Below are 22,614 nucleotides of genomic sequence, written 5' to 3'. Positions count from 1 at the left end.
ATGAATAATAGAAGCTTTTTTATGTGAAAAACATTATTAGAGATGAGCGAGTAGTGAAATATTTGAGATTCGATATTTGTTTCGAGTAGAGCCTCAATATTCGACTACTCGATCGAATATCGAATCCCATTATACCCTATGGGAAAAAATGCTCGTTTCAGGGGAAACCACTATTTGACTAAAGGAGAGTCCCCAAGTCCACGAGTAGCAGGAGGAGAGTGTTTAGGAGGAGCTAAAGCGCACGGACCCCATTATAGTCTATGGGGTCCGTGCACTTTAACTGCACGGACCCCATTATAGTCTATGGGGTCCGTGCACTTTAACTGCACAGCACTTGCTGTTGCGCTGATAAAAAGTAAGCTCCCTCGTAACTGCAAGCTGCCATCTCTCCCAACTAGCAAAGACGAGCCTGCGGCAAATCATCACTGGTTCTGCATGAGGCTCGTCCTTGCTAGTCGGGAGAGCTGGCAGCTTGCTGTTATGAGGCAGCTGACTTTTTTCTGATAGGAATGCATTGACCAGCATTGATTTGCCAGAGTACAGCATTCGGCCAATCAACACTGGTCCTGCCGGGGCTCGTCTGTGAGGAGGCGGAGTCTAGGATCGGACCACAGTGGAGACTGCTGTGGTCAGATCTTAGACTAAGCCTCCTCACAGACGAGCCTCCGGCAGAACCAGCGTTGATTGGCCGAATACTGTACACTGGCCAATTCATTACAATTCATTCCACTGTATAGCATTTGGCCATTCAACGCTGGTTCTGAATTGAATATTTACTGTGAATAGCTAGTAGTATTCGATCGAGTACGAATACAAAAAAGACTGCTCATGATGGCTATGAGTAAGGGGCTATTTTAAGCTCTGAAACTCGTCAGCCAGATGCCGTCTTTTTTGTCATTGCCATCATGATTATTTTAATTTGAATGGACTGTACCATTTTCCGAATGACTTCACAATAAAAGTTAAGTTTTAAAGTATGAGATCGTTTGCTGGATTTATCTTTTGGACAAAGTGGTATATTCATCTATTAATGGGCAATAGCCAGATCCAAATGTGACACTAAGATCAGAGAATTCTTCCAAATACTCAATTATTTCAGCAGCATCACATGGACGCCTGTGAAATACCATGTTGGCCTCTTCAACAGAATCCTTCCGTCAAAGCAGATGTCTCAATCTGCGCATGCCCATGCCGATTCAGACCGCCACTTTACTGGCGGAAGGAGATAGAACCTTTTTACTCTGAACAGATAAGACATTTGGAGATGGAACCATTTTGCATTCATGTTTTCTCAGTGAATATCACAGACAATGCTATACCACTCAGACAGCATGTAGATTGATGTACAAAGAACCTCGTGAAAAGTGGAGATAGAACTTTCTTGATCTCACGCGGCAATATGAGGGTCTGTTCTTTGTATTCTTAAGGTCTCTACATGGGGGCAGTTTTCAATTCAGATAAAGTAGCCTTTATATTGGCCTTATTTCCTGGAAAGCATTTTGTCAAGAGGCCTCAAATCACAGTATAATGGTAATCTATGATGTTGTGAGTCACTGCCTCCCCGCAAGACTAGTCTCCTATACTGCAATCACTATGGGACAGGTCTATGGACACAATGTAGTCCAGGAAATAAGGATGGTATATGGACTACATTCTCAGGATTGGAACTGCCTGTGTTCAGGGACCCTGTGTGTCGCTCTTTAAAGGCTATGTACACCTTTGTTTCAGTTTTTTTCATTATTGCATTATGTGTATTATGTGTATGTGGCTACAAAACATTTTTCAAACATGGTTTTATTAAAAATTTTGCATGCATTTGTTTGCGGGTTTCTGTCTTCTGCCCGAGAAGCTGAACAGGAGACGTAAACCCAGCGTCAGTGTCCACCCATAATTTCATCATTTTCTATCACTATCTGTCCTAGAAATTGTATGTTGTCTTGATATATTTTACAGGTATATTATTAAAGGATGCACCTTTCGACAATAGGACCCGTTCGGATTCATTTGGTTCAGTCCCAAGATTTGCTTCGGATCAAACAAATTTGGTATGAAACAAATCATAAATGTGATTAAAATATAGTGTAGAAGGGCTCCTATGACTCTATCTATAAAACATAGTGTAGGACACTGTCAGGACTGCTAGGAACCTATCTATAAAACATAGTGTAGTACACTGTCAGGGCTCCTAGGAACCTATCTATAAAACATAGTGTAGGACACTGTCAGGACTGCTAGGAACCTATCTATAAAACATAGTGTAGAACACTGTCAGGGCTCCTAGGAACCTATCTATAAAACATAGTGTAGAACACTGTCAGGGCTCCTAGGAACCTATCTATAAAACATAGTGTAGAACACTGTCAGGGCTCCTAGGAGCCTATCTATAAAACATAGTGTAGAACACTGTCAGGGCTCCTAGGAGCCTATCTATAAAACATAGTGTATAACACTGTCAGGGCTCCTAGGAACCTATCTATAATACATAGTGTATGACACTGTCAGGGCTCCTAGGAACCTATCTATAAAACATAGTGTATAACACTGTCAGGGCTCCTAGGAACCTATCTATAAAACAAAGTGTATAACACTTTATGGGATCCTAAGAACTTATCTATCTAATGTCTAGTTCTAAAAGCCAATTTTATGTCAAAGGGACTGTGACTTGTAAGTCTATGGATAAACGGATGGTAAGCAAAAGATACAAATTCAGAATTTAATCATGCAATGCTCTGCCAATCACTTTTACGCATTTATTATTTAAAATACTCCAAAAATTACCCATTTTTTTGTGGAAAAGGTGTATTACCCATGGTTTTTTAGACACTTGGTGGTTATATTGCAAAAAGCAATGCTTTTGTAGTAAAATTTGGGAGATAAATTTGTGGCTGTGAGCCGAGTTAAAAAATTATAAAGAATTGTCTTCCCATCTTCCCAGCAGATGTGAAATCAATGTTTTGCATTTTTTCTATATGAACCCTGTGGTATATTGGAATGTGATGGTGGAAAAGGCCACAGGACATGTCGGTCTGAGCAGTGGCTGTGGCTATGGCAATAAGTGTGGCAGTGCAACAGGGAATAACATCATAGGCAAGTCTGCAGGACTTGTCTGTCTAAGTGATGGCAGTGGTGGTAGGTACTAGTGGTACTACTACTAGTGGTAGTAGTACTGGTGCCACCACCACCTGAGCTTACCTTAGACCTGCCATAGGCAGATCTTTTGAATGTTGGGGCTGCACATTAGGTGAAACTATTGTAGCTTCCACCACCCTCTTTCTGTATCACCCCGTCACCCTGACCCAGTTGACAGGTTTTATTTTTAATAGAATTATCATGGGATTCCATATCATCTTCCTCATTTTTTGTGACTCATCATGGCAATGGGATTGTTGTAGGTCCTCACAATTCCTAAAATATTTTGCCCTATTGCCCCCTAATAGCACTACCACAGATAGCACACTCCCTGCCAACACTACCTCCACCAACACTCATGTCTTCTACCTCTGCCTCTTCTATGTCAAAAAACACAGGAAGTTCTCATCCATTTAATCAGAAAGAGGAGCCTTAAAGGGGTGTTCCCATGACGCTTGTTCACTAACCTGCAGGCTGTTGTGCTCTCTTCACTTCCTGCTTCTCTCGGTACATTGGTGGGCGGGGTTTCACTTGCACTGGATTGGTTGTAAATGAATTACCACAGTGTGAAGCTGATGTAGCAGAGCTGTATTTGAGTCAGTTTGCATTACATACAGAGGTAACAGACTCCCTATCTCAGCCCTTATCAGCCAAATTCAATTAAACCGACTGATAAGAGCTCAGAAATCCTGGAGCTCTCACCTCCCCTATCTGTGTCATTTAAGTAGCGGAGCTTCACAAACGGCTCAGAGCTACTCCCAGCCCCTCCCTCCCCCTGAGACCAGGCAGCTACTTCACTTGACAAATGAGCAGATAATCCCAAGGGCCATAGAAACGGAGTGTAAACAATGAAGTGAGTAAATTAAGATAGCGGCCAAACAAAGCAGTTTGATAAAGCAATGCATTTAGGAAAAGTCTTGAATCCACATAAACTAGCAGTATAGATAGGATCCTTGTAATGGGACAACCCATTTAAGTCATGAGGAATTTCTGTGTCAGCAGACATGACTAGAAGAGATCTGTGTCATTGAAGAAAAAAGAGAAAACATGGTTGACAGTACAGAAAAACAACATAATAAATTAATTGTGAGCAGGTAGAGACAGAACCCTTACTCAATATTTGTTGTTTACTGCTTTAAAAAAATTCTTTATTCTCAGGAAGTATGACAACACTTCGGCTACTGGCAGGGCTGCCAAAACTAGAAGTAGTGTTGCTGTTGCCATTAACATTTTTATTATTAGTATTACTTGCACAAGTTATTCTTCCTTTTCTTTCTTTTGCGTGTCCCCTGCTGTTTTTTTTTTTTCAGTCAGAAAAAAATCTATGTATTTACAAATTATTTTTAAGCTAACCAATATACAACCTAGCCTGTGCCTGGTTGTGCCCAAATAGCAGTAAATAGCTACATATGACATTAAGTACATTATTCTGGACACACCAGTGTCATATATGTGGGCATAAACTGCAGTTTGGGCACACAGCAGGGCGCAGATGTGAAGGAGCACTAAGTGGCTTTTGGAACGCAGATTTAGATGTTTGGTATCTGGATGCCATATCGCTATTGCAGAGCCTCTAAGGTACCAGAAAAGAGAAATACCCTAGGAGTGACCCCATTGTGAAAACTGCCCCCCTCAAAGAATTTATCAAGGGGTGTAGAGAGCTTTAGTATCCCAGACGTGAATGCATAGCGGACGGTGAAGAGTGAATATGTAACTGTGCAGAGTGTACTGGGAACACCAAATTCCCTACTATTTCCTTCCCCATTAGCTTCTATGAATGAGGGGTCACTCTGGGGGTCACTTACGGTTTCTTCTCCCTTGTAAGCTCTAAATCTGGTCTGTCCTATGTTAAATGCTTACACAGCTTATACATTTGCTTCCTGCCGTAGCCAGTTATGTTGTAAAGATTTAGTGATTTTGTGGGATTTTGTCTTCACATCGTACAAGCTATATTTTTTTATTTTTCTGGTGACGTACTCCAGCTTTAAATTTTTGCATTCTTCATTAATTATGACACAGTTTAATTTTTTTCTCTGTTACATATGGGGGGTCTGAGATGGCATTTTTATATTTTTAGGAAATAAATCTTTACTAAGTAATTATCTCATGAATTTTCCATATAGTTCACATCCCGTTACTCTTTCCATATGTCAAATCACAAAATTGCAACTTCAGTCACTAGTATAGCAGCAGCCTAGGCAGATAAAGTCTGCCATTCTCCATAGGCTACAGATATAATTCTCTCTCCCCAGCATACACAAACGTCAATTTAGCTGTAGACAAGTCTCAGTATCTTACTGCACATAGTCCAGGTAGACACAGTTAGCCCTCACCAGGACAGAACTTTTGTTTTTTCTGCTTAATATGCATTTGCCCATATATTGGAACTCACCTTACTCATGAACACATCACTATTACTTCTGTCTTGAGTTTTTATTTGTTTTTCATTCCTATCAGCCCAGCAAGAAATCTATTGGAATTTTCTCAAGATGCCCAGAGATTAAATATTCCTGGCTGAAGACGCTGCTAGAATCACAGGCATTCATGAATTATGTCCAGTCTGTCCAGTGCTGTTGTATTTCCAATACATTGTCCGAGTTCTACAATAAGGCGTCTCAGTGTACGTTTGGTATACTCTATCACAGCAAGACCAGAGGGAGGGTCAATGTGACCAATGTGGATGGTTCTCTGTATGATGAGGAACTGGACTATCTCTCCGCTACACTGGGTGAGTCAATGTCTCCGGTCACAGTGTCGCTACTCTGATATTGATGGCCCATCTAGATAGATCATCAATATTATAGTCTTGGAAAACTTTCTATAAACTTCTCCACATGTGTATTCTGAGCTGTAGTAATTCTCTTTTGGGTTACTTTATAGAAAAGAAGAACGTGGTTGTGGTGATTGATGATTTGGAGGATGAAAGTGATATAGCAAAGGAAAGAATCCTCAGTCATCAGCCCAGCATACGGAAACTTGCTCAAGATCTAATTCTCGTCAAATGCATGTCAACAGAGGAGAAGATATCGGCAAAGAAAGATGCCATAAAAAGTATCTTTCTCTGAAAACAAGCAACAAGTCAAAAAGGGACAAGACTCACCATGGTGTAGCACATAACTACTTGAAGATCATATCTAAATATCATCTCCTATGACAGGTCATCATCAGCTCAGATCATGGCATACATGGTGGTAAACATCTCAGATAGATCTCATTGTTAGGTAGAGACATCAGCCATGTATTATAATGGTAGTGCTCACCAAGTTATAAATCAGGGGTGGGGTGGGGGGGGGTCTTAAATGTAATTATATAACTATTACCAGGTGAGAGGTCCATATGACTTGCACAAGTTAAAATACAAATTATCAGTTCAAAGGATGGTCCACTCAGTGTTTATGGTCCCTTTGGTGATGTGGTGCCTAAGTCTTGTACTGTAGAAGGACATAAACACATGCGACAGATTTAACCAATTCTGAACTGTGTCAGAGGTGGTCATGAGTTTATACTCCCATATTCTCCTGTCTCTCTTTGATTGTCAAATATGTGACACATCTAATGCTAATGACTACAGTTCAATCAAACTTATTCCATTCTCATTGTAAATTAGGTTTATTGGCAACATTTACCAATGTTCAGCTGTTTGCAATAAACTAAACAAAAACGATGTACAAATCCCAGACAACATAACAAGTGCTTTTCCCAAGTTCAGCACAAAATGACACTTTATTCATGTAAATCTGGTATCAATTCATATGTAATAAAATATAATCAAGGGCTTTATTATATTATTATTAAATATCTGGACTTACTTGGCGTTTATTGACTGTGACATTTGACCGTATGCTATATATGGCTAAGTTAAGAGAGTGGTCCAAAAGTTATCAGATATCGGTCATTTTATTTGACTTTTCAGAATAAGTTGCTATGTGTGTGGATTAGAGATGAGCAAACTGATAACAAGCTGGGTGTTAGGAACCTGATGCAACAAATAACTCAGTAAGTCCTGGGCAACTACAATACCCAAGCGCTGAGGCAAAAATAGTCCTGGGTGTGCCGCGCTCTTCTAACCGGATTGGAACCGGACCCTGGTTCATCACCAGGACTCCTGATGGTGGAGTTGGACTTGGTAAAACTCCAAGGCCCGGATCCGCAACTGCCCAGAGAGCGACGCACACCCAGTGAACTCCAAGAAGGAGGACCCAGAAACTAACCTTAGAGCTAAGTCCAAGATCCAAGAGAAGGGAAGGAATGGAGTGGCAGATGAGCAGGAGGGTATATCCTTTATGTCTCTATGTGTGGCCACCCAGTGGTTGTGTTGTGTGTTGCAGCCCATCAAGGGTCCCAATATTGCATTGGATGGATTTAAAAAGAAATTGCAGTCTGTAGCCAAATTCCAGTTCAATGGTGAACACATCTGTAAGTACATGACTGTCTGCAGCTCTTTACCAGCTGTCATGTCAATATTCAATGACTGTTCCTACTACAACAATAGGTTGAGAGTCAGAGGCCATGACAATACACTGTATATATCCTTGTTGAACCTAACAGTAATAGATAACTATGAAGATATCGCCCAAGTACAATGTTATGTTGTTTTTTTTAACTAGGGCACAAAGGTGAGAAGATAAGATGTATAGGGAAGAAGGAACTAGATAGAAAATATTCCAGTTACTGCCCCGCTATTCACCAGAGGAATCCAGCAGACGATGAACCCGAAGTACAATGTGTTATCTCTTATCTATATGAGACAGTCATTATTATGTATATAGCATGTATAATATATGACATTATTATGTAGATTTATATTATGGATAGGATGGTTACAACTGTGGGTGCCAGGACTATTACTGAAATTGCATCTATCTAAGACATGTCCATACTACTTATAGTGTGACCTACTGTAGGTAAGTGTAGATGAGGGCCTTAAAGGGAACCTGTAAGGTCGATTTGAGACACTAAACTACCCACAGACCCTTATGGACTGGGCGGTTACTGTCCCACATTGCCCCCATTGTAAAGCCATCGACGTCCACATTAAAGAAACCATACCACTGTAATTAGCTAGAGATGAGTCTGATGAGTCTCATTGGGCACCTCATTGGTTCAGTGAAGACAACTGTGCATGTGTGCGAGGTCCAGGGTGTAATATCGAAACTGAGACGTACTCTTCTGACTTCGCTGAATTGCATCACTGCTGAGGATACAACTGCAGGGTGACTATAAAGGTTCTTTATTTTTAGTGTGGGCATGGATGGCACTAAGCCCCCAGTCCATAAGAATCTGTGAGTGTCCCAAATCACCTTGACAGGTCTCCGTTAAAGGGATTCTGTCATTATAATCCCTTTTTGAACAACGACCAAGTCGGAATAGCCTTAAGAAAGGCTATTCTTCTCCTATCTTTATTATTCTGATCCGCATGGCCATTCCAGTGTAATTTCGTTTGTCCTCCGTATGCAAATGAGTCTTCCGAAAGCACAGGGGGCATGCCCTGTGCTGCCTGAATACTCTCCAAGTATGCCTCCATCTTCTTCGCCTCTCCTCTGCGTCTTCTTCGTCGTCATCTCCCGGCAAGCCTGTGTTCAGGATTGAAATCCCGTGTGGGCTCAGTCGGCTCTGCCATTGGGCTTTGGGCAGAGCCAACTGTGCATGTCTGTTTGGTCATTTTACTGTGGCCGCTTACACGAGCGTACTGCACTAGAAGAAATGAAGAAAGGAGGGGAACAACTCCATATTACTGTCTATGGATGTAGGATGAGAGGTTAGAAAGCTCCCGTAGGTGGAATGTGGATGTGTACCGAGGAAAAACTTAAAACTTGTGGACACCATTGAAACATCTATAACTGGGCCACACATACAAAGCTGTATATATAGTACTGATATCTTCCTTTGCTGTAGGCTACAGGGTGCAGTAACCATGTCTTCCTCTGCACCCACCACAGCTAGGCCCTTGTACATATCCAAGTAGTTTTCTCCATATACTGTATTTATTAGTTATTATTTATTATTGTTTATTTATATAGCACCATTAATTCCATGGTGCTTTACATTTGGGGGTTACATACAATACACAAAATATACAGGTAGATATAATACTAACAGTGATCGGCTGGCACAGTGGGGTAGAGGGCCCTGCCCGCGAGGGCTTACAATCTATGAGGGGAGGGGGGTAGAGACAGAAGGAGAGGGGGAGACTGTACAGATGGCGGTGCGGTGATAGTGTTATTGGAGGTTGTAGGCCTTCCTGAACAGGTGAGTCTTAAGGGCCTTTTTGAAGCCTGTGATTGTGGGGGTCAGTCTTATATGTCGTGGTAAGGAGTTCCAGAGTATGGGGGATGCACGGGAGAAGTCTTGGAGACGGTTGTGTGAGGAGCGGATGAGGGCAGAGCGGAGTAGGAGGTCGTTGGAGGATCTGAGGTTACGTGTGGGCAGGTAGCGGGAGATGAGGTCAGAGATATATGGAGGGTACAGGTTGTGGATGGCTTTGTATGTTAGCGTTAGTAGCTTGAACTCAATTCGCTGGGCTATAGGTAGCCAGTGGAGGGACTGGCAGAGGGGAGCAGCCGATGAGGATCGGGGGTGTGAGGTGGATTAAGCGAGCAGCGCAGTTTAGGGTGGACTGAAGGGGGGCGAGGGTGTTAGCTGGGAGTCCATGCAGAAGGGTGTTGCAGTAGTCTAAGCGCGAGATTATGAGGGCCTGGACGAGCATCTTGGTAGTTTCAGGGGTGAGGAAGGAGCGGATTCGGTGGATGTTCTTGAGCTGGAGGCGACAAGAGGTGTTTAGGGTTTGAATATGTGGTTTGAAGGATAAGTTGGAGTCCAGGGTTACCCCAAGGCATCGGGCCTGTGGGACAGGGGTAAGTGGGGTTCCATTAACTTTGATAGATGGGTCGGGTGGAGGGGCCATACAGGATGGGCTGAAGATGAGAAACTCTGTTTTATCCATGTTGAGTTTGAGAAAGCGGGAGGAGAGGAAGGAGGCTACGGCCGCTAAACAATCTGAAACTCTGGCCAGCAGGGAGGTAATGTCAGGTCCAGAGATGTAGATTTGGGTGTCATCGGCATAGCATTGGTACTGGAAACCATGAGATTCTATGAGTTGGCCCAGGCCAAGGGTGTAGATGGAGAACAGGAGGGGTCCTAGGACGGAGCCCTGGGGGACACCTACAGAGAGAAAAATAAAATAATGAAGAGGAAAAGGGGACCAAAGGTCCGTTGAGGGAGAACCGCGCACACTGGTATGTTTAAGAAGATGGTAAACCAGGGTCCAATCACATAGGGTTTATTGGGTAGTTAAAAATACAGCATATAGCACAACGCGTTTCGGGCCTTACACTGGCCCTTTCTCAAGTGCAAAAAACGAGAGCTGTAGGATGATACAATAAAACATACTAAATAAAAACAAAAAATAATATAAGGGGACCATCAAGGTATAAACAAACAAACAAGAGGGCGTCTGACCCATTAGAATGCATCAACATATATTGAAAGATATATATGTATACATTTAAAGGAAAACATAAATTGGTTTTGACATTCTGTAAAACATTAATTAGATGACAAGAGTCAAGCTCGAAGGATGTAACTATAATAGGTGTGATATTAGGTATATAGTATAGATTAAAAATTATATTGCAAACAACAATATACAGTCCTATGAAAAAGTTTGGGCACCCCTATTAATCTTAATCATTTTTTGTTCTAAATATTTTGGTGTTTGCAACAGCCATTTCAGTTTGATATATCTAATAACTGATGGACACAGTAATATTTCAGGATTGAAATGAGGTTTATTGTACTAACAGAAAATGTGCAATATGCATTAAACCAAAATTTAACCGGTGCAAAAGTATGGGCACCCTTATCATTTTATTGATTTGAATTCCCCTAACTACTTTTTACTGACTTACTGAAGCACAAAATTGGTTTTGTAACCTCAGTGAGCTTTGAACTTCATAGCCAGATGTATCCAATCATAAGAAAAGGTATTTAAGGTGGCCAATTGCAAGTTGATCTCCTATTTGAATCTCCTCTGAAGAGTGGCATCATGGGCTACTCAAAACAACTCTCAAATGATCTTAAAACAAAGATTGTTCAACATAGTTGTTCAGGGGAAGGATACAAAAAGTTGTCTCAGAGATTTAACCTGTCAGTTTCCACTGTGAGGAACATAGTAAGGAAATGGAAGACCACAGGGACAGTTCTCGTTAAGCCCAGAAGTGGCAGACCAAGAAAAATATCAGAAAGGCAGAGAAGAAGAATGGTGAGAACAGTCAAGGACAATCCACAGACCACCTCCAAAGAGCTGCAGCATCATCTTGCTGCAGATGGTGTCACTGTGCATCGGTCAACAATACAGCGCACTTTGCACAAATAGAAGCTGTATGGGAGAGTGATGAGAAAGAAGCCGTTTCTGCACGTACGCCACAAATAGAGTTGCCTGAGGTATGAAAAAGCACATTTGGACAAGGCAGCTTCATTTTGGAAACAAAAATTGAGTTGTTTGGTTATAAAAAAAGGCGTTATGCATGGCGTCCAAAAAGAAACAGCATTCCAAGAAAAACACATGCTACCCACTGTAAAATTTGGTGGAGGTTCCATCATGCTTTGGGGCTGTGTGGCCAATGCCGGCATCGGGAATCTTGTTAAAGTTGAGGGTCGCATGGATTCCACTCAGTATCAGCAGATTCTTGAGAATAATGTTCAAGAATCAGTGATGAAGTTGAAGTTACGCCGGGGATGGATATTTCAGCAAGACAATGATCCAAAACACCGCTCCAAATCCTCAGGCATTCATGCAGAGGAACAATTACAATGTTCTGGAATGGCCATCCCAGTCCCCAGACCTGAATATCATTGAACATCTGTGGGATGATTTGAAGCGGGCTGTCCATGCTTGGCGACCATCTAACTTAACTGAACTTGAATTGTTTGTCCAAAATACCTTCATCCAGGATCCAGGAACTGATTAAAAGCTACAGGAAGCGACTAGAGGCTGTTATCTTTGCAAAAGGAGGATCTACTAAATATTAATGTCACTTTTCTGTTGAGGTGCCCATACTTTTGCACCGGTCAAATTTTGGTTTAATGCATATTGCACATTTTCTGTTAGTACAATAAACCTCATTTCAATCCTGAAATATTACTGTGTCCATCAGTTATTAGATATATCAAACTGAAATGGCTGTTGCAAACACCAAAATATTTAGAACTAAAAGTGTGCCATATCTTGTAATGATCAAAATAGTGATCCAACTGGTGGATAGCGCGCACCCACAGTCAGTATTATGAATGAATAGAATGTAAATAAATATAAAACTTTAGTGGTGAACATGTAACACAGTAGCAGATTGTGCTCTGGATGGATATAAATTGATACAAATGACATTGGTGTTCGCTAGATACAAAAAAGTTGAAGATTGAAATCTCCCACAACCCAGTGGTTGATGAAGGGTCAATGACAAAGGGAAATGGAGGGCGAGGAAATTCATAGCCACATGCATAGATAGTAAAATATGGGTAACTGAATATATGGGGAATTGAAAATAAGGTCCTAGTGGGGACCACTTGTAAATTGTTATGTCAGTCCAGGTAGCTGCAACGGGGCTAAGGGATTGCAGTAGGGAATCTCGCCCTGCACTACTCCCACTAGCTATCCCGGTCCCTGCCTCACGGGTGTGGGTCGGCTGTACTCAGGCTAAGCCTGACCCCGACAGCTCCTCTCTCACTGATACCGTAGGCCTAGAGGGAAGTGGGAGAAGGAATGCCCTATAAGACCTCTAGGGACTGGAGACTAAAGGGGGTCACCCCTAACGAACAAGTGAAGCTGCTACTGACAGGGACTGACAAGGGTGTGCGCTGACTAACAACACAAGCAGCACACAGGAAAAATGTGGGAAAGGATTTCCCCAAACCAGTATGGGAAGGTACCTTACACTAGGAAACAAACACAGGGAAACTGAGTAGAAATCAAAGGATAAGGCAATTCACTCACACAGTCAATAACACAGAGGGAGGATTGGTGAACACAGAGGGGAAAACTCACAAACCAACTAGTTCACCCAAACCTCCCAAAAACCAACCACGGAACTTCCTCTACCCAAGATAACCACCTACTCCTCCTGCTAAGGCCTAGCAGTGTAAAAGAGACACTCAGCACAGAACCATGGGAGGCATGGGTTTATATACAGAGTAGAGACCACTCCTCCCAGGTGCAAATGGGAGGACAGACTAATCAACCAGGAAATAAAGCTGCCTACCAACAGTGCGCGTGTGCAAGTCAGAAGGTGTGCACCAATACCCACGACAGGACAACCCCGCAGCGCCAGGATGCCACCCCAGACACCGCGCAGCCAAAAACTCCCCAGGTAAGAAAAATAGAAAGCAATGAACCTAAATACTCCTAACATAAATCACATTTAGAGGAGGGAAGAGGATGGGGTGAAGTGATCCCCCAGGTGCCACATCCTCCCTCACAATATCCACAGATCTTAAACAAAATGTAGTAAAGCTTAGTATAGCATGATAGAACATAACTTACCAGGTCCCGTCAGGTCAGACGCTTGTCCACCCAACAGCAACCTGAGTATTTAACACATTGGTAGATGTGGGCGGGAAACTACTTCCTGTGTGCGCGTCTGTTTACCGCCCCCCCACGTGGAGTATGTGAGTGATGGTGTTCTATGGAACCTGGTGCGCATGTCCAGTCAGTCCTGGGATGGTGGTGATGTCAAATTTGTCGGGCCATAAGGGACTGCTAAGCAGGCAAAGGATGGCTAACAAACAAATGGGAGACTGCTTACACCAACAGCAAAACTGAGTCTGTGGGGGTCAAACCACCTAAGAATCCATTATTAGTCTTACAGTGTTATTTCATTATGCAGGACTGTTAGTGGTTAGAGGACCACTTGAATTAAATGGATGTAGGGTACTCATTTGGTTACATCTTCTGAGGCGATGTTGAGGCCTGCTGGATGGAGGGTATTTAATCTAAACATCCAGTACATTTCCCGTCTATTAAGGGAATGCAACCAGTCAGTTTCTATTGGTGAGATGGTATCAATTGGTATAACTTTAAAACCTGCAAAACTTTTATTGTGATAAGTAAGGGCATGACGGGAAACACTATGCTTGATGTAACCATTATTAACATTAGATCTATGTTTACAGATGCGTTCTCTTAGGGCCCTGGTGGTCCTACCCACATACTGGAGAGGGCGAGGTGAGGAGGTGGTGTGCGAGTGGGAGACGCCGAATGTGCAGTCGATGAGGTATGAGGAGATCCAAGAAAGGGCCAAGTCTGAGATACCAAGGGATGAGAGAATTTCTAACAGGAGGGAGTGGTCAACTGTGTCAAAGGCAGAGGAGAGGTCAAGGAGGAGGAAGAGAGTAATGTTCTTGGCTTTGGCGGTTAGCAGGTCATTAGTGACTTTTGTTAGGGCAGTTTCAGTGGAGTGCCGGGGTCTGAAGCCTGACTGTAGTCTGTCAAAGAGCAGGTTGGACGAGAGATAGGAGGAGAGTTCTGAGTGGACGTGTTGCTCAAGAAGTTTTGAGGCGTACGGGAGCAGTGAGATGGGACGATAGTTGGCAGGAGAGGACGGGGCGAGGGACGGTTTCTTAAGTATAGGAGTGACAGTGGCGTGTTTGAAGGCTGAGGGGAAGGATCCATTGGTTAGGGATAGATTGAAGAGATGGATTAGGGCTGGAGTGATAACTTCAGTGAGCTTGGGGATGAGATGTGATTGAATCGGGTCGAGTGCGCAGGAGGTGAGGTGGGATTTGGAGATTAGAGAGGAGAGTTTTTTATCAGTGATGGAGGAGAAACAGGTCAGGGATGGGGAGCAGCGAGTAGTTGGGTGGATGGATTGTCGGGGGAGTAGGGTGAGGCTGTCTCTGATGGTGTCAATTTTAGTTTTAAAGTAGGAGGCGAAGTCGTCAGCTGAGATAAGTGATGTCGGAGGGGGGGCGGGAGGACGGAGGAGGGAGTTGAAGGTGGAGAATAGTTGTTTGGGGTTGCGAGAGAGTGCGGATATGAGTATGGTGAAGTAGACCTGCTTGGTGGCGGTGAGTGCGTTCTTAAATGTGAGAACTGCCTCTTTGTACCTGAGGAAGTCCTCCTGGGAGTGGCTTTTCTTCCAGAGGCGCTCTGCAACCCGTGAGGCACGTCTCAGTTTTTTAGTCTTGTCGGTGTGCCAGGGTTGTCTATTGGTTGGTCGGGCTCTGGAGTTTGTGTAGGGGGCCACAGAGTCCAGGGCTGAGGTAATGCTGGTATTATAGAAGGTAGCAGCGGCATCTGTGTCCTGGATTGAGGATATGTCAGCGAGTGGTAGGAGAGAGTCTGAGAGGGTGCACGTGTCAAGGCGGTTGAGGTTCCTGCGGGGGCGTGGTGGTTTAGAGAGTGGGGGGTCCGTTGGAGAAGAGAGGGCAGAGAACGTCAGCAGCCTGTGGTCAGAGAGCGTGGATGGAGAGTTAGAGAGACTGCATATGGAGCAGAGGTGGTGAATATGAGGTCTAGTGTGCCCCCCTTTGTGTGGGTGGCAGAAGAGGACCAGAGGGAGAGACCAAAGGAGGTGGTGAGGGACAGGAGACTGGAGGCGGAAGGGTGGTCTGTGTTAATAGGGATGTTGAAATCCCCCATGATGATGGTGGGGGTGTCTGTAGATAGGAAGTGTGTGAGCCAGGTGGTGAAGTGGTCGATGAAGGCAGCGGTCAGTCGGAGGTTGGCGGGTGAGTAGATACGAACAGAATGCACTTCAAAGGAGGGGGAGCTAAGGGTAGGTAGCGCTTGGATAGGGGCGAATGAGCACTTGTCTGACAGGAGGACGCCTACGCCTCCGCCAGGTTTGTTGTTGGGGCGGGGAGTATGTGAGAATTGCAGACCTCCATAGGTGAGTGCAGCGGGGGAGGCAGTGTCTGCGGGTATCAGCCATGTTTCAGTGAGACCAAGAAATGTAAATTCATTGAGAATGAAAAGGTCGTGGATGTAGGTAAGTTTATTACATACGGAGAGGGCATTCCATAGTGCATCGGGGAGGGCAGGGGGAGGGGAGGGGTAGGAGTGAGTGAGATTGGTTTGAGATTTCGGTCCATACATTCTCACTGTATGCTCTAGTGAAAGTTTTATGTTGCAAGTGTATTGAAAAGAGATATAAAGAACCTCAGATTGTTTACTAGGGCGCAAAGGTGAGAAGATAAGATGTATAGAGTAGAAGGAAATAGAAAGAAAGTATTCCAGTAATTGCCCCGCTATATACCAGAGGAATCCAGGAAACGATGAACTTATCTAGATGAGTCTGATTTAGTTATACATTTATGTGATGGGATGGTTATATGGCAATCAGGACTAAGACGTTCACTAAACCTTTGTATATAGTGGTGTATAGTGGAGGGTAGTCTGGAATCATTTATATTTCTATTGCAAAAATCTATGCTTTGAAAGCTGTTTTTGCTGTACAACTCCTTTGAAAAGTTCCCGACATTTCATGGAGAGCTGAAATACTGTAATAGTGACCCCCTCATAAAATGTATGGGCAACACGATGGCTCAGTGGTTAGCACTGCAGTCTTGCAGCGCTGGAGTCCTGGGCTTGAATCCCCCCATGTTTGCGTGGATTTCCTCCAAATCAACAAAGAAAGACATACTGATAAAAAAATGTACATTGTGATCCCTATATGGGGCTCACAATCTACGTAAAAAAAATGTATGATCATTGATCCTCCTCCCCATATAATATATGAGTGACTCCCCTCCCCATATATGATCAGTGACGCCTCTCCCCATATAGTATATGATCAGTGACTCCCCTCCCCATATAATATACGATTGGTTAATTTTGCTGAGTGTGAAAATACAAGTGACAGATCTGAGAGAGAATTTACATGAACTTTACACTCTGTACCAAGACTTAAGGAAGGACCTGGAGATGTCTTGGTCATAAACTCTACACTCTGCACCTCTTGCTGTATGAACAGATTAGTGTTTATTAACCCATCAAGAAGGCAAAGAAGAAGGATCTGAGGAGCAGACGATCCAGAGGAGGAGACCTCAGAAATCCAGGAGGAACGAATAAGTAGGAAACTGAGCATTGGATGAAGACCCCACGGAGGAAAGAGTGGCATATACAGAGAAGGAGATAATATCTGGGGAAAAGACCAATAAAGTGACACCTCCAGGTAACCCTGACACAGAGACCCCTTCAGATACAGAGCTAGTAAATTGTCTGCAAGTAAGAGTGATACAGCGCCACCTACATGCAACATGTTATATACAGTACTGCAGACACCAGGGATATAACAGCACAGACAAGGAACAGACATACAGTACAGCGTCACCTGTAGATGACATATCCAGCCTCACCAGGATTCGTGTATACAGCTCTGCCTGACCATAACAGATACACAGTACTATACTGTCTGCAGATAAAGTTCATACAAGACCACCAGCAGGTAACGTGTTGTGTTTTGTCTTTAGAAAACATGCTGAAGAACGACAGTAAAAAACAACCAGAACTACCAAAGAGCAAGCCAACACCAACCCCTAGAGCGGCACCTGAGTAAGTCATGGATCTATGTGACCTAGATCTCCTTATAGTTTACTTAATGCTGGTATATAGATAAGTATAGGGTAAGGCTGGACTCACATGGACCCAGACTCGTTGCATTATGGTTAAGTATGTTGTAGTAGTCCCTGACTTCCATGTGGCTCTACTGTCCCCTACTGGATTCATATTTTCAGAAAAGGACGGTAGTACTACAGGGAGGAAGACTCCTAACAGCATAGATGACCATTTTCCATGCATAATGTTCGTTCTGGAAAATATGGCCAACATACAGTCCATAGTTCATGGACCAAACACTGTAGTCTGGAACCAGCTGTGCAGTGTAATGGAAAAAGCAGATGATTTTACATTAATGTGGAACCTTTCTTCTGTCCGGATAAGCCTCTGGTTTTAGCAGTTTTTGAAATCATTAAAAAAAAAAAAAAAAGATTTATTTCTTGCAGCAATCTATGAAAAACAGAGCACACATATTATCTATTGGCTTGAATAGCTAAGTCTAGTAGAGAATCGGAGCCAATGGGTAATAGTAGGTGGTAGTAGTCATGAGAGTCGTAGTAGTTTCTCTGCAGGTAATCTTTCCTGCACACCTTCTCTCAACTTTCAAGGGAATTTTTGTTAAGAATGTCAATATCTGAGCTGCTGCCTCTCCTACTTGCATCCATTATTCCCAACATTGTTGCTGATGATAGCCATCATTTCAAGGTTGCCATGCCCACCAGTCAAACTCTAGCTGTGTCTGCTCATCCAGTCAGGAAAAAACACAGCCAATCGAAGTGCTGCCTCATTGTCCAATCCTGAGCTCAGGCTGGATATTTTAACCTAATACTGACATTTATCACTTGCCTGTGATTACATTAGTATTCTGGCTCTGTGTTCTCAGAATTTATCCTGTTTTCTGCTGATTCCCTGAGTACTGATTTTGGTTTACTCTTCTGGTTATCCAATCTCTTGATGATTTTGCCTTATCCCTGGCTTGGACTCTTGATATTTCTCTGCTGTTGTTTTTTACAGTCTCATAATCTTCTGGGGGGTTTTTCACACTGGCTTGTATATTACTTTCTTTCCTCAGTGGGGTCTTTGATTTGCTCCTTAGTTTGCAAGTCCACTTTTTTGCTGGAACCTTGTCCTGGGGTTACAACTTGAGTCCTGAAGTAATGAAATCCATCCTGCCTTGCTGTGGGCTCTGGTGAAACCTTGTAGGAATTTTATGCTCTGAAAACCGGGGAAAGTATGATAAGTGAAGAATTCTACATCCGTCACCATACCCAGACTTTCATTATGGAATATTAGAGGAAATTACAGGGAGATATATCTATCGCTTCTCTTCATTCTTCTTCACTGATGTGGCTCTTTAGCTCTGAACCCTTGTGTCACATGACCCCATTATAGGTCATTCAGCTTCTACTTAGTCTTTGTACTGATGAGCTCTTTTGGGCACTAAGGAGATTGTCCTAAACCTCATAACTTTCTGAGGACAGAAAAAGGGATAAACCTTGTGATGCAGCAAAGTTACATATGTTTATCCACACCTCTAAACCCATCTAAGTACTGTACAGACCAAAAGTTTGGACACACCTTCTTATTCAATGAGTTTTCTGAATTTTCATGACTGTGGAAATTGTAGTTTCACACTGAAGGCATCAAAACTATGAATTAACACATGTGGAATTATATACTTAACAAAAAAGTGTGAAACAACTGAAAATCTGTCTTATATTCTCGGTTCTTCAAAGTAGCCACCTTTTGCTTTATTACTGCTTTGCACACTCTTGGCATTCTTTCGATGAGCTTCAAGAGGTAGTCACCTGAAATGGTCTTCCAACAGTCTTGAAGGAGTTCCCAGAGATGCATTACACTTGTTGGCCCTTTTGCCTTCACTCCGCGGTCCAGCTCACCCCAAACCACCTCGATTGAGTTCAGGTCTGGTGATTGTGGAAGCCAGGTCATCTTGCCTAGCACCCCATCACTCTCCTTCTTGGTCAAATAGCCCTTACATAGCCTGGAGGTGTGTTTGGGGTTATTGTCCTGTTGAAAAATAAATGATGGTCCAATTAAACGCAAACTGGATGGAATAGCATGCTGCTAAAAGATGCTGTGGTAGCCAATGTTGGTTCAGTATGCCTTCAATTTTGAATAAATCCCTAACAGTATCACCAGCAAAACACCCCCATGTTGTAGAGATGTGCCTACTGCTAAAACTCTGTTTGGCATTGACCTGGTCTCTAATCTGAGCTGCTGTTAACCTGCGATTTCTGAGGCTGGTGACTCGGATTAACTTATCCTCCGCAGCAGAGGTGACTCTTGGTCTTCCTTTCCTGGGGCGGTCCTCATGTGAGCCATTTTCTTTGTAGCACTTGATGGTTTTTGCAACTGCACTTTGGGACACTTTCAAAGTTTTCCCCTTTTTTCGGTCTACCTGACCTTCATTTCTTAAAGTAATGATGGCCACTCATTTTTCTTTACTTAGCCTCTTTTTTCTTGCCATAATACAAATTCTAACAGTCTATTCAGTAGGACTATCAGCTGTGTATCCAACTGACTTTTGCATAACACAACTGATGGTCCCAACCCCATTTATAAGGCAAGAAATACCACTTATAAAACCTGACAGGGCACACCTGTGAAGTGAAAACCATTTCCGGTGACTACCTCTTGAAGCTCATCAAGAGAATGCCAAGAGTGTGCAAAGCAGCAATCAAAGCAAAAGGTGGCTACTTTGAAAGACCTAGAATATAAAACAGATTTTCAGTTGTTTCTCACTTTTTTGTTAAATATATAATTCCACATGTGTTAACTTATAGTTTTAATGCCTTCGGTGTGAATCTACAATTATCATAGTCATGAAAATACAGAAAACTCTTTGAATGAGAAGGTGTGGCCAAACTTTTGGTCTGTACTGTTTATAACCAATATAAGGTAAAATTCCAAAAATAAGTAAAACTCACCTTGCTCCATTCCCGCAGAACAGATCTCCTCTTCTTGCTGTTAGAAGCTTGGAGCAATAGGCATGAAGATGTCACCACATTGCACCTGCCTGCAGCCAAATAATATAGACACAAGGGGAATGGTGGAGCCACGAGACTGCCTGCTTCACCATTATATTCAACTCTATCTGCATCCTAAGGACTCAGATAGAGTTGGACCTGGGACACTCTACCTACATACTATAGGCAGATAAATGTGACCTCAGAGATACCATAGTGATACACTCTTCATGTCTGCTGTTTGTAAGGTGTTTCTTTTTTTAATTTCTTAGACAGTGCCATAACAATGATGTAAAGAAAACCCCGGGAATCTTCTGCTGGGACATAAGTACAGATATATCACCGCTGCTGGATGAGCTGAGAGACATTATAGGTTCTGACTCTGTAGTAAAGATCTCACCGGACAATGAGAATGACTGGAGACTGGTGGAAAGATTCTCTCCAGTCATAATAATCTCCATGTCACAGACATCGATGATCCCTGGCTCATCCCTACCAAGATTCCTGGACCGCTGCTCCCAAAAACATGGTACGAGATGTCTCTGAATGTTGGAATAATTCTACTGATAAATCCTGAGATTTCTGCGTCACTTCATGTGTGATGGGGATGGGACAACGATAAAGCAGTGTGTACAGATTCTGTATGATGGGAACAATGGTATGGGTGATACTTACAATGGTATGGGTGATACAATGGTATGGGGGATAGTTACAATGGTATGGGTGATACTTACAATGGTATGGGGGATAGTTACAATGGTATGGGGGATAGTTACAATGGTATGGGTGATACTTACAATGGTATGGGTGATACAATGGTATGGGGGATAGTTACAATGGTATGGGTGATACTTACAATGGTATGGGTGATACTTACAATGGTATGGGTGATAGTTACAATGGTATGGGGGATAGTTACAATGGTATCGATGATAGTTACAATGGTATGGGTGATAGTTACAATTGTATGGGTGATACTTACAATGGTATGGGTGATACTTACAATGGTATGGGTGATAGTTACAATGGTATGGGTGATACTTACAATGGTATGGGTGATACTTACAATGGTATGGGTGATAGTTACAATGGTATGGGTGATACAATGGTATGGGTGATAGTTACAATGGTATGGGTGATACTTACAATGGTATGGGTGATAGTTACAATGGTATGGGTGATACTTACAATGGTATGGGTGATACTTACAATGGTATGGGTGATACTTACAATGGTATGGGTGATAGTTACAATGGTATGGGTGATACTTACAATGGTATGGGTGATAGTTACAATGGTATGGGTGATAGTTACAATGGTATGGGTGATACAATGGTATGGGTGATAGTTACAATGGTATGGGTGATACTTACAATGGTATGGGTGATAGTTACAATGGTATGGGTGATACTTACAATGGTATGGGTGATAGTTACAATGGTATGGGTGATACTTACAATGGTATGGGTGATACTTACAATGGTATGGGTGATACTTACAATGGTATGGGTGATAGTTACAATGGTATGGGTGATACTTACAATGGTATGGGTGATACAATGGTATGGGTGATACGTACAATGGCATATGTGATGTTTGATTACACAATTGTACGAGAGCAATTGCATGTGGTGGGTAGAAGTCTCAATACATTTTTCTGGAACAGTAAAAATACTCCTGCCTAGTGCAGCCTGATATACAACCACAGTAATGCCAAGCCTGGGAACCTTCAATATCCTCCTGGCTGTTTAGACAATGGATTTCCCAACTCTGGTTTCTGGAAAGGTTAAATGGTAAAATGGTATCATGGACAGATTTACTAAAGGTATCAGTAAGGTTAATGCCCACAATGCGGTGTTATCTCACTTTCTGGGGAAAAGAGAAGGGAAATAAATTATGCGAAGAAGTTTTATGAATGACCTCACAGCAATCCATTTATTTTATAAT

The 22,614-nt window shown here is 42.7% G+C and overlaps 1 protein-coding gene and 1 long non-coding RNA gene across 2 annotated transcripts in view; both read left to right on the top strand.

Moving 5' to 3' along the window:
• The first annotated feature begins 17,195 nt into the window (after positions 1-17,195).
• LOC142216373 (uncharacterized) lies at positions 17,196-21,129 on the top strand. Its single transcript, XR_012717341.1, has 3 exons — positions 17,196-17,297; positions 17,596-17,677; positions 20,940-21,129. It is a non-coding gene; the product is annotated as an uncharacterized LOC142216373 (long non-coding RNA).
• Positions 21,130-21,169: 40 nt separating this feature from the next.
• LOC142217205 (uncharacterized) overlaps positions 21,170-22,614 on the top strand; it is a 56,501-nt gene continuing 55,056 nt past the window's right edge. The window contains exon 1 of the mRNA XM_075285393.1: positions 21,170-21,196. The gene's annotated coding sequence lies outside the window, so the exon portion shown is untranslated. The remainder of the gene's footprint in view (positions 21,197-22,614) is intronic.

The sequence above is a fragment of the Leptodactylus fuscus genome, chromosome 8, assembly GCF_031893055.1.
Source record: "Leptodactylus fuscus isolate aLepFus1 chromosome 8, aLepFus1.hap2, whole genome shotgun sequence".
Classification (NCBI taxonomy): Eukaryota; Metazoa; Chordata; class Amphibia; order Anura; family Leptodactylidae; genus Leptodactylus; species Leptodactylus fuscus.
Note: the sequence above shows the minus strand (reverse complement) of the source record. Positions and strands in the feature narration are given on the sequence as shown.